Source organism: Triturus cristatus, chromosome 1_1, assembly GCF_964204655.1.
Source record: "Triturus cristatus chromosome 1_1, aTriCri1.1, whole genome shotgun sequence".
In the NCBI taxonomy this organism is placed as follows: Eukaryota; Metazoa; Chordata; class Amphibia; order Caudata; family Salamandridae; genus Triturus; species Triturus cristatus.
Window position 1 is genome coordinate 728,267,181 of NC_140579.1, and position 12,734 is coordinate 728,279,914.

The window sequence follows — 12,734 nt, forward strand, 5'->3', positions numbered from 1 at the left end:
ACAGTTTTTCTGACCCCCCGTGGGGCAGATGGGGCATTGGCCCCTAATCTGCCCCTTCGGTGGGGCAGAAAGCCCACTAAACACCAGGGATTTATTTTTAGATTTTTTTTTAGGGTGGGGGCTGCCTGAAACGGGCACGCCAATGCCCCCACCTACCTGCCATCATTACAGCCTTTCTACCCCCCGGGGGGCAGATGGGGCATTGGCCCCTAATCTGCCCCTTCGGGGGGGGGAAGAAAGCCCACTAGACACCAGGGATTTTTTTAGAAAGTAAAAATAAGGGTGGGGGCTGCTCAAAACAGGCATGCCCATGCCCCCCACACCCCGCAATTATCAGTCTTTCTGCCCCCTCTGGGGGGCAGAATGGGCATTGGCCCCTAATATGCCCCTTCGGGGGGCAGAAAGCCCACTAAACACCAGGGATTTGTTTTTAGAAGGTTTTTTTTAGGGTGGAGGCTGACCGAAACGGGCACGCCAATGCCCCCACCCACCCACCACCATTACAGCCTTTCTGCCCCCCCCAGGGGGCAGATGGGGCATTGGCCCCTAATCTGCCCCTTTGGGGGGGCGGAAAGCCCTCTTGACACCAGGGTTTTTTTTCACGCTATTTTTTTTAGGGGGATAGTTTTTTTTTAGGGTGGAGGCTGCCCGAAGCGGGCATGCCAATGCCCCCACCCCCACCACCATTACAGCCGAAGGGGCAGATTAGGGGCCAATGCCCCATCTGCCCCCCGGGGGGGCAGAAAGACTGTAGTAATTGGGGGGGGGCATGGGCCTGCCCGTTTTGGGCAGCCTCCACCCCTATTTTTATTTTTTTTTAAATTCCCTGGTGTCTAGGGGGGGCAAAAAGACTCAATGGTGCCTTTTATGACAAGCAGACTGATGAAAGTTGGAAGATCTTTATTAAGATATGAAGAGCAACCCCCAGTTACATCCTCTTCCCGCAACTGCCAGCACTCCTCTGTCTAGTATCCAGTCCCTATGGATACCCCAGAAGAATCCAGGCTCCGTCGCTATGGCAACCCATGAGCTACCAGATGTTAAGACATAACTCATCTCCTTTCTTTATAATACAATAATACAAAAGAAATAACAAGTGTTCTTTAAGCACTAATAACACTGGTATCTATATACATTATATACATTCTAATCAACACTAGAACAGTTAATAAGTTACATAATCATTGAGCCATCTTGGAGTCTTCCGGGTACGCTTGTCTTTACATGTTTCAACGACCCCCTTGTCACCATTGTTGCAACTACTCCCTGATGCACAAGATTCCACTTCCAATTTGTTAGATAAGGTTACATTCCAAATGTTCCACACCTTGCCATCGTTTAACCAGACACTGTTACCACAAATCTTGGTTATTCGCTTAGGTACAGACCACTTCGATAACCCTCTCCTTTGAGACCCCACACTATATGTCCTCACCCAGTCACCAATGGTGAAATGTCTCTCATTCCTTTTTATTCTTGCATTGTGTCTTTGTACATATTTATCTTGATGTTTCATTACCCTGCATTCCAAGCTCCTAGTGCACACTGGTCTAGAAAACCCCTTTAACATCCACCCTGGAGTAACTTTGGTGCCTGGTTGCCTGCCTTTAAGAAGTTTAAATGGTGATTCCTTGGTAACTGAGTGAGATGTGGTACGGTAGTTCCACAACATTTCTTTTACTGCCTCTTTACAATCTCCACCACTTTCCTCAGCTAATTGTATACACTCCTTTAACACTCTGTTGAACCTTTCTACCAGACCATTTTCTCTCGGATTATAGACAGCCGTAGTATGATGTATGATGCCCATGTTGTTTAGGTATAAATTAAATTCACTAGATACTAGTTGTGGCATATTGTCCGTGAGTAACTTTTCAGGACACCCTTCCCTGCGAAAGATCTGGTCACAGAACTCTATAATGTTACAAGCTTTAATGTCATTTGTAAATGCTACCTCCGGCCACTTGGAATAATAATCAATTAGTACTATTGCAAACTTATTAGTAATGCCCTTGGATGAAAATGGGCCACAAATGTCCATTGCAACCCTCTCCCATGGTCTGCTTGGAAATTGTGTTGAGGAAATAGTTGATTCTTCTACCCTTTGAGTTTTGTCACTACACATACATTCCATGCAGTCACGAACATATTCCTCAATATTCCTGTCCATCCCAGGCCACCAAAATGTTTCTCTGGCCTTCCTTTTCATTCCAGACATGCCACTATGACCTTCATGTATTAAATTGAGTAATCTATTGTAGAGGCTAGTCGGGACTACTAATCTACCATTCCTGCGTAGTACTCCTTCCACCACAGATAGTTCTGTCCATACTGTCCAAAACTCACCAAATTTTTTTTTTAGGATAACATCCGGAACAGATGGATTTGATAATTCACTCATTAACTCTGTGAGGGTGTTATCTTTGTTTATGGCTTCCTTCCATTCATCACAAGATATAGCTCCTTTACACGATCCCACTACCTCCGCTACCACACAATCATCATTGTAGTCTGTATCTTTGTCATCACCCTCCAATGGTAACCGTGAAAGGCAGTCAGCATTAACGTTGCGATTCCCCGGTACATACTGTAGGGAAAAATCATATCCCTGTAATCTGTACAGCCATTTGGCTATTCTAGGAGTAGCCTTAGCAGCTCCTTTGGTCGTGAATAACTCTATCAGAGGTTTATGGTCTGACCTAACCTCAAAGCGAGTGCCCCATATGTAATTTCTAAAATATGTTACACCCCACCAACACGCGAGTGCTTCCTTCTCAATTACTGAGTAGGTAGCCTCAGCTCCTTTCAGAGTGCGTGATGCGAATGCTACTATTCGTTCTTGATCCAAGTATTTTTGCATAAGGACAGCACCCAAACCATAAGCACTCGCATCAACTACTATGATACTCTGATGTGACGGATTGAATGGTTTCAAGTGAACAGACTTGACAATCTGTTCTTTAATAAAGGTAAAATCATTTTGGCATTCTTCTGTCCAACTAAACTTCTCTCCCTTCTTCATTAAAGTTCTGAGTCTGTGTACTTTGTCTGCAAAGTGATTGACAAACTTGGAATAGAATTCCGCCAGACCCAAAAAGGAGCGTAACTGCTCTTTGTCTTGAGGTGGTGGAGCATTTGTAATTGCATCTAATAATTTTTTCTTAGGTTTGACCCCATCTTTAGACAAGGTATGTCCTAAGTATTCAATTTCTTGGACACCAAATTTGCATTTCTTGGTTCCTACAGTTAAGCCTGCCTGTTGCAACTTCTCCAAAGTTTTAGTCAGTGTTTCATCATGCTCTAAACGGTTGGCACCCCAGACCAAAACATCATCCTGAAACACCAACACTCTATGTAATCCTGATAAAATTTTAGACATCACCCTCTGAAAAACCGCCGATGCCGAAGCTAGGCCAAAAGGCATTCTTATGAATTGGAAAGCTCCCTCCGGTGTGATAAAAGATGTGAGGTGTTTGGAAGATGGATTTAACTTAATCTGATGATAAGCATTAGATAGATCAATCAGAGAAAAATATGTTGCATTGTTCACAGAAGACACCATTTCATTAATGTGAGGTAATGGATAACGATCAATAAGAATGTTTCGATTTAAATCTCTCAAATCCACACACATTCGTAAATGTCCATCCGGTTTTTGTGCCAAAACTACCGGACTGAGCCATTCAGAAGATTCTATGGGTTCTATTACCTGGGCTTCGCACAATCTCTGTAGCTCTAATTTTAGCTTCTCCCTCAACGTGAATGGTACACTCCTCACCTTGTGAACACACGGTACACTTTGTGCTTTAAGTTTAATACAATGCTCAAATTTTTGTAAGCAACCTAGCTTCTCACTAAATAACTTTGGAAACTTGGTACACCATTTGCTAATTTCCGCTTCTTCCATAGTAAGAACCTGTTGTGGGTGATTTGGATTTAACGTGATCCCCAATTTTTTCTGTTCACACCATCCCAATAATGCTCTTCCCCTTTCCACCACATATACTTTGCTGGTAGTCGTCCTGCCTTTGTGAGACAACGTGCATTCAAAGTACCCTAACAAAGGAAGTTTAATCCCACAATATCCCACCGGTTCAACATCAGGCATTTTCAAATCGTGACTTCCAACTTTCTCCCACGCATGTTTGTCGATGATTGTATATGGAGAACACGAATCTGCCCACACAGTTATCTTGGTTCCATTAATTCCTAAATCACACTTGGGCGGATTATAGTTCTCTGATACCTCATTTATCACATTATCGCATATGACCATTATCTCTACCTCTCCTTCATTTCCTGAACTGTCATTCTCAACATCCTCCTCTATCGCATTTACTGGATGTTTCCATTTTGGGTTAAATACAGACCCCGCTTTGCACATGCGTGCTAGATGACCCACTTTCTTACATTTATAATATTTCTCCTTGACCGCATAACATTTCTCGGAATCGGCTGTATGTCTGGTGCTACCGCATCTGTAGCATGCTTTGTTGTATTTTTGAGTAATGTATGTCTTATTACTAATGTTTTCTTTCTTATTACTTTGTTGTATGTTCTTTTTTTCTACTGCACACACTTTTGTTGTGCTTGATTTATCAGTACTTAATTCTTTTACATATTTTGAAGTGTTTTCGATCCTTCTAGCTATTTCTATGGTTTTCTTTAATGTTGGGTTATTCAGATCTAAAAGCCTCTCTTGAATTTTAGTGTTGCTGGTTCTATTTATGAATTGATCTCTTATGATTTCTTCATGGAGATCTTTAAATTTACATGTAGCTGCAAGTGTTCTTAACACTGAAATATATTGTTCTACAGTTTCTCCCGCTTGTTGCGATCTAGAAAAGAACTTATGTCTTTCTACCACTATGCTTGTTTTCTTCCCAAAATTTTCCTCTAAGGCGTTCTTTACACTAACGTATTCATCAGTGAAACTTGTATCCTCATACAGTATATCTGTTACATCACCTTCCTCCTTATTCTCATCATCATTGCCTTTATCTTCAATGACTATTTGTTTCACAATAGTGCCGATAGGTAATGTTTTTAAAACTTTCCTCCCTTCTATACCCAGATTATGTGTTAATATTGCCACTTTCCTGGAGGCTAGGAAGTCCTCCCCACCTATGGCCTCTAAGTAAGTTTCGAAGGATTCTATCCAATCCTCCCAAGGTAGTGTAGGTTCCCCTGGGTTTTGTAAAAATTTAGGAGGTGCAATAATAGACGATATATCCATCTTATTAGTTAATTAGAATTGCGTGATCAATTTATAATTAATACCATGTACATATGCAATATTTGTAATGTGTGTACTATTTGACTTTGGTTAAAATCAAGGATATGTTTTGATGAACTCTGCCAACTAACAATTAATTAAAACAACAAATTAACATAACAAATGTAGTCACCGTTGTCTGTAGTCCCCAACTATTGTCTCCTTTAATTGGCAATGTAGATACTGGAAATAAGTTTTGCTGAAGTTCTAAATATCTTCTTGCTTTAAAGTATGTTAATAATGACACTGTTTATTCCTTCCTTGCACAGTTCGTGTGCGCAGATCTCTCCCTTTACACAGTGCATCGGGTAGGCTAGTTGCTATGGCAACGTTGCATTGTGATCTCACAGCGTTGACGACTTATACGTCTTGACACGCTGCCGCTCCCATGATGCACTGCACGCATCCGCCGTAGAGAACAACACGGAAAGAATCACGAAGCCGATTCACGCGATGCGTATCTATGGCAGCAAACAGGATCGTGGCCACAACAGTCGTTTCAAATGTAAGCTATTTTAAATATAGCGCCCGCGCGGCTCTCTTGACGATCAAATTTGATCACTTTCCCTGGTTTCTTCGTTCTTCGCTTCAAGTGCGCTGCGTTTCTTCATCACGCAATCACACGCTCACTGTAGGAAGAATCGTTCATGCCCCAAGGCAACAGTCATATTTTCCTTCTCTTTCACACGTAGTGCCTCCTCGCGCTGTAATAACTATGACTTCCACAACTTGTGAGTGAATATACCCAGTCTTATTCACACTTGCTGCATTCCTTTGTAAGGGCAAAATTTTTCCTTCATACAGAGTTCAAAGTTGTAAGTTGACTTTTACACACGGCATCCACTCTCATTCTAGGACGATCTCACCCTAAGTACGTCCTCGAAAGTCTTGTAGTATGGATCACGATGCCAAACAGCTGTGTATGCTCAGTTCATATGGGGGTTGACGGTTCTCACTTCTTCTTGATTTTCTTTTCCTTTGTCTGCTTAAATGATCCCATCCTCTGTCGCCACTTTTATGACAAGCAGACTGATGAAAGTTGGAAGATCTTTATTAAGATATGAAGAGCAACCCCCAGTTACATCCTCTTCCCGCAACTGCCAGCACTCCTCTGTCTAGTATCCAGTCCCCATGGATACCCCAGAAGAATCCAGGCTCCGTCGCTATGGCAACCCATGAGCTACCAGATGTTAAGACATAACAGTGCCAATTTCCTATAGGGGGAGCAAAGGCCAAGGGGCAGCTCCCCCCTCCCTGGTGTCTAGTGGGTGGATCCCTGCTTGGGGATCGCCCTCCTATGGCGATCCCCAAGCAGGGATCCACTGGGGAGGTGTACCATTGGAAAGAGGAGATTCTCCCCTTTCCAACGATACCCCTCCCGTCTTTCTACGTGCTCAGGGGGCTGAGATAGCCCCCTGAGCACATAGAAAGTGAAACTGAAATGAGCCTCTTGGCTCATTTCAGTTTCAGTGTAATGACGTTGGCGCGGTGTGCACACCAATCGTCATTACACCGAAAGCAGGGGGAGGGCCTCGGGAGCTGGGGAAGCTCTTCCCCAGCTCCTGAGGCTATTTTTAATTAAAGGGAATCCCTCACCAGAGGGATTCCCCAGGGAATGCCTCATGACGAGCTTGACTCGTCATGGGCACACGAGAACTGTGTGCCATGACGAGTCCAGCTCATCATGGGCATTCAAGGGGTTAAATAAGTAAATGGGGATAGAGTAGAAATAAGTGGTATACAGTGAAATCATTTGTTTCTGTGTTCTAACGTGTTTTTTCTCTGACTTTATTATTAGTTCTTATTTGGGCCTCGGAGGGTGACTGAAATCCCTACTACGCTCATGCTCATAAAGATTGTGTCAGGATGTGTCAGCAGTGCCAAAACAAGAATTGCCACTAACCTTTGGTACTTCCAGCAGGGACGACAGAGTGAAGCAAAGCTTCTCTATTACCCCAAGCGCTACCCCACTCAGAGTAATGACACACTGCTGTGTAAGGAAGCACCCCAGGGAATAGGGACAAAGGGATAAAATAACAAACTGAGCTGCTAAGCGGGTATCTTCTTAAACCTTAAGACTGGTCAGGGGCTCGGTTTCTCTCCAGAAGTAAGCCACAATGATAAGCTGTAGATAAAAGAACAGGAAGGGGTATTGAGAAGAGGCTCAGGGAATAACATTCACACCAAAACAACTATATGCAGTGATATTCAAATACTCACTAGGTGAAAGGCAGCAATACTCGAAAGCTAGGTCCACGTATACAATCCGCAGAGACCACACACTTGGAGCAAATAAATACGACAATCCAGGATCCTTGTAGTACTCAGGAACCAAATGATTAAATCCAGGCAATACAAATGTCACAGAACTGATGTCAAGAAGGACTGATAAGCACACCAGTTTATACCACACGAACGCTGTTAGCAGCACAGCGTAATTAAGAGAGAGTTCAGGGCGCACATAAGGAGCAGCAAGCCTGGTTCCGGTGGAAAAAACACTGCATAATATTTCACTGTTAATAATTCAAAACGTATACTGACTGTTTAAGACCACAACAAAGAAAGTCAAGGGTGACTAATGAAATCTTCAAAAGTCAATCAATTGCAAGTGAAAGGGGAGCACCAGCTCTTCCTTTCCGATTCAAAGCTAAATACCTGAAATGTCCGGGCGCTTGAACTAAACACAATCTTTAGCTCTCCAGAATCCCCGGGCCTCCTCGCCAGGAACGAAGAAAGGTCAGTGTTACTAAGGAAGGGAAAACCGGCTCAATACTCCGAGGAAGCCGGACCTTGAAACAGCTGAAAAGCCAGCTATAAAATCTCCGAGGAAGCCGGGCCTTTGAACTGCAGATTTCCCCGTGAACAGAAACAGGATACAGCTGGGAAACCACACCAACACAGGAAACTCCAGCAGGGAACACCGTCCGCTCTGAAGAACACCAGAAAATGCAAAATTGTCAAGCCCCGACCCCAGGAGGGGGAGGGGCTTTATAGTGGTAGTTGAATCCAAGGCGGCTTCCAATCTTTCTGCTAGTCACATGCCCCAGCGAATTCTGGGACTTGTAGTCCAGTGAGCGCCATCTGCCTGCTGGTGGCACCCTATACTTCACACACAAGACACCATTCAATCGGGGGTGTGGAGCCCTTTGTGTAAGTGCATTGTGAAGAACCGTGACAGATTGGCCGAAAACAATAACGGCACCTGTGTCACTCAGCCAAGGACACCTTGAATGAAGAAGCATGGGAAATTCAACTGATGACCCCAGCGAAAGCAACAATGTTGAATAAAAATGTTAATTTACTGAGTAAAGTGAAATGCTTGTGGGAATAAAGCTATGGGAAAAGAAAATTAAGGGGCAGGCACATAGACAATAGTTCATGGAGAAAATGTTAAAATTCTAAGTGGTGTGATGAACTCACCTCCTCATCCCAACCAATCAGAATAAGGGAAGACATAAGAATTGATACTTGGGGGGTGGTACACAGATCAAGAACAGTATAATTGAGGTAAGATAGCTAGAAACCTTGTCAGATCTGTCATTCCGACTCGTCACTGACCTAATGCGTATGCTGCTCCAGTTCTTGTCCGAGACGCTGTTTCAAACCCTGCTACTGCCAGAAACTCGGTCCGAGAGTTTGAGATACCGATCGATAAATCTATTCATCTAGAAGGATTGCGGAAAAGGGACACCCGAGGAGGGTAGTGTCAGAGAGGGGTGCAACGCTGGCGTTGTACTTTAGAAGAAGATATCCTTCCAGATCTGAATCTGCCTGTTCCTCTACCTGTCACCTGCTTTGGAGATTCTTTTCTGCCCCCCACCATTATGGAGTTGAGTTCATCTTGACCAATAGGTAAATATAATTAGAAAATCTGTCCTTTTTGCCTGTGCTATCCTTTTTTCCCCCTTTTCTTCCCTTTCAGGTACCGTCATCATTGATAATTTAGTTTGCTATAAAATTATTAGTATATTTCGGACTCTTGAAAATTAAGGTGGTTACTGTAATTGAAATTTGACTAACAATTTAATTTAGATAAAGGTTTTCAAAACTTCTTGAGTCTGCGGTTATTCAGAGTAAAGAGGTAATTGTCATTCTACCTTAAACTAACTCAGCAACCTGATTCATTGAGGAAAGGAAACATTACTATTAAATTGGTAAGACTTGGTAAAGGTGAATAACAAAGTTACAGGTATTTTACTCAAAATTGATGCCAGCGGGGTTCACTAGCTTACTGTGTGAATGTGGTTTGGGCCCAGGTGAGTATTTAGGTGTCTGAGTGACCAGAGCTGGTGACCCGCGCTCTATCATCACAACACTCTTGTACAGAAATGCAGCACAAACCATGTTGGACTCCCACTTTATTAATTAATGAGTCCCGTCCCAGTAGCCGTGTCTTAGTGGGCTCATTTTCCCAATGCATCCTAGTTTTAGCAGTTCCAACACGAACATACAACCTCAGTGGGTGTGTTGTAAATCTTAAAATGTCCCAAAATCAAATCATCCAAGTGGGTTGATTAAAAAGGCTGAAAAACAGAGATGCTGAAAGTCTTGAATCCGTCACACATGAGCCTTCCGTTCTGGTTTGATGCTTAGACATTAAAGCGCCACAGATCCGCAGCGAAGCGGCGGTTCACCTCCATGGCTGAGCAAGCCACTATAAATCCAACAGAAAAGGTTACCCTTGTGGGGGCACCCACCCGGAAGGTTGAACCCATATGTGTGGGGACAACAGCAAGAACAGTTCACCCTCTTCCATCATGCAGTACTGGCTTTAACACGTTTCGGACAGGAAGTCCTTGGTCACAAGCCCCTCATACAGAAATGCAGCACAAACCATGTTGGACTTCCGCTTTATTAATTAATGAGTCCTGCCCCAGTGGGCATGTCTTAGAGGGCTCCTTGCCCCAATGCATCATGGTTTTAGCAGTTCCGACATGAACATACAACCTCAGTGGGTGTGCTGTAAATCTTAAAAGGTCACAAAATCGAATCATCCAAGTGGATTGATTAAAAAGGCTGAAAAACTGAGGATGCTGAAAGTCTTGAATTCGTCACACATGAGCCTTCCGTTCTTGTTTGACGCTTAGACATCAAAGCACCACAGATCTGGAGCAGAGCGGTGGTTCGCCCCCGGGGTAGAACCAGCCGCTATAAATCCAATTGAAAAAGGCTACCCTTGTGGGGTCGCCCACCCGGAAGGTTGAACCCCTATGTGTGGGGACTACAGCAAGAATAGTTCACCCTCTTCCATCATGCAGCACTGGCTTAATGCATTTCGGACAGGAAGTCCTTGGTCACAAGCCCCTCGTACAGCAGCACAAACCATGTTGGACTCCCACTTTATTGATGAATGAGTCCCGCCCCAGTAGGCATGTCTTAGTGGCCTCCTTGCCCCAATGCGGGACTCATTAATTAATAAAGCGGAGTCCATGCTCGCATTAAGGACTTCATACCTCACAATGCATTAGAGGACATCGCACAAAGCATACGCCAACTGGGGGCTGGCATTGAAATAAATAAAGCCGTAAATTCATACAATGTGAGCATCAGATGTGCTGCTTGCAATGCCCATGAAGAAGAGGCCTGTAGCCTGGAAACACGTCGGCAAAAAGGAAATTAAAGGCGGAGCAGTAAAGCAGGCTGCATTGCGAAGCTTTATGGCTGAATGCTGTCGAGTGCCATCTCAAAGCTCTAGGGTACTTTGGGGCATATTATCAAGAAACTGCGTTAAAATTATCGCCGCTTTAGTGGCAGAAAACTGCTGCTAAAGCGGCGATAATGGGCTTGATAATATGCCCTTGAGAATTCCCATTGAAGACAATGTTCTGGTGTCAACATCGGCTTCTATTGGAATTCTCTGCGGCATATTATCAAGCCCATTATTGCCGCTTTAGCGGCAGTTTTCTGCCGCTAAAGCGGTGATAATTTTATTAACGCCGTGCTTGATAATATGCCCCTTTGTTTGCAAATATTTACACACGGTGGCCCGGCAGTGAAGAGAAGCACCATCGCCAGCTGGTAGAGGATTACAAACACCAGCTAGGAGAGACTGTGGTTTTGAATGACTCAAGACCGGATCGGCACAGCATTCCATATGCTTATAGAGCTTGTTTGCAGGGTCCGCCACCTACTACAGGAATAAAAAGGATTTTATTTACAAGCGCACGTTTGAACTTACTTCAAGTTAATACTAATGCTCGCATTAAGGACTTCATTCCCCACAATTCATTTGAGGACATCGCACTAAGCATACGCCCACTGGGGACTGGCATTGAAATAAATAAAGCCGGAAATTCATACAATGTGAGCTTCAGATGTGTGTTTGCAATGCCCATGAAGAAGAGGCCTGTGGCCTGGAAGCGCGTCGGCAAAAAGGAAATTAAAGGCGGAGCATTAAAGCAGGCTGCATTACGAAGCCGTATGGATGAATGCTGTCGAGTGCCATCTCAATGCTCTAGGGCACTTTGTTTGCAAATATTTACACACGGCGGCCCGGCCGTGGAGAGGAGCACCATCGACAGCTGGTAGAGGATTACAAACACCAGCTGGGAGAGGCTGTGGTTTTGAACGACTCAAGACCGGATCGGCACAGCATTCTATATGCTTATAGAGCTTGTTTGCAGGGTCCACCACCGACTACAGGAATGAAAAGGATTTTAATTACAAACGTACGTTTGAACTTACTTCAAGAAAATACTAATGCTCACATTAAGGACTTCATGCCCCACAATGCATTAGAGGACATCACACTAAGCATACGCCCACTGGGGGCTGGTATTGAAATAAATAAAGCCGGAAATTCATACAATATGAGCTTGAGATGTGTTGTTTGCAATGCCCATGAAGAAGAGGCCTGTGGCCTGGAAACGCGTCAGCAAAAAGGAAATTAAAGGCGGAGCAGTAAAGCAGGCTGCATTGCGAAGTCGCATGGCTGAATGCTGTTGAGTGCCAGCTCAATGCTCTAGGGCTCTTTGTTTGCAAATATATATATATTCACTGAAAAAACCATAGGTTTCAGGAACGTTCTAGTTAGTTGGACATTTCACTTGTATAAAACCATAGAAATTCCGGCGTTATAGTTAGTTCAACTAACTATAACTTGCGCCCCCACAATGCACTGTTGATGATGTCACATATTACATCATTCGTGACATGGTCAGTGACATCACTGATGACATCACTGATGACATGTCAAATGACATCACTGTTGACATCACTGATGACATCTTCCAGTGACTGTGTGTTTCTGTAAAGTTTAAATTTGTCTTATATATATGCCAAGCTGTATTGAAGAATGAGTGGGTGTATAAGTGTCTGTATGGAGGATTTAGTAGGTACGTGACTAACTGTATAAGTGAGTGATTAAATGTGTCTTACTGAATGCATAGGTTAGTGAATAAACTGAGTGAAATTCTGTATCAGTCTGTCTATTGTTATGTAAGCTGCTGCATGGGTTGGT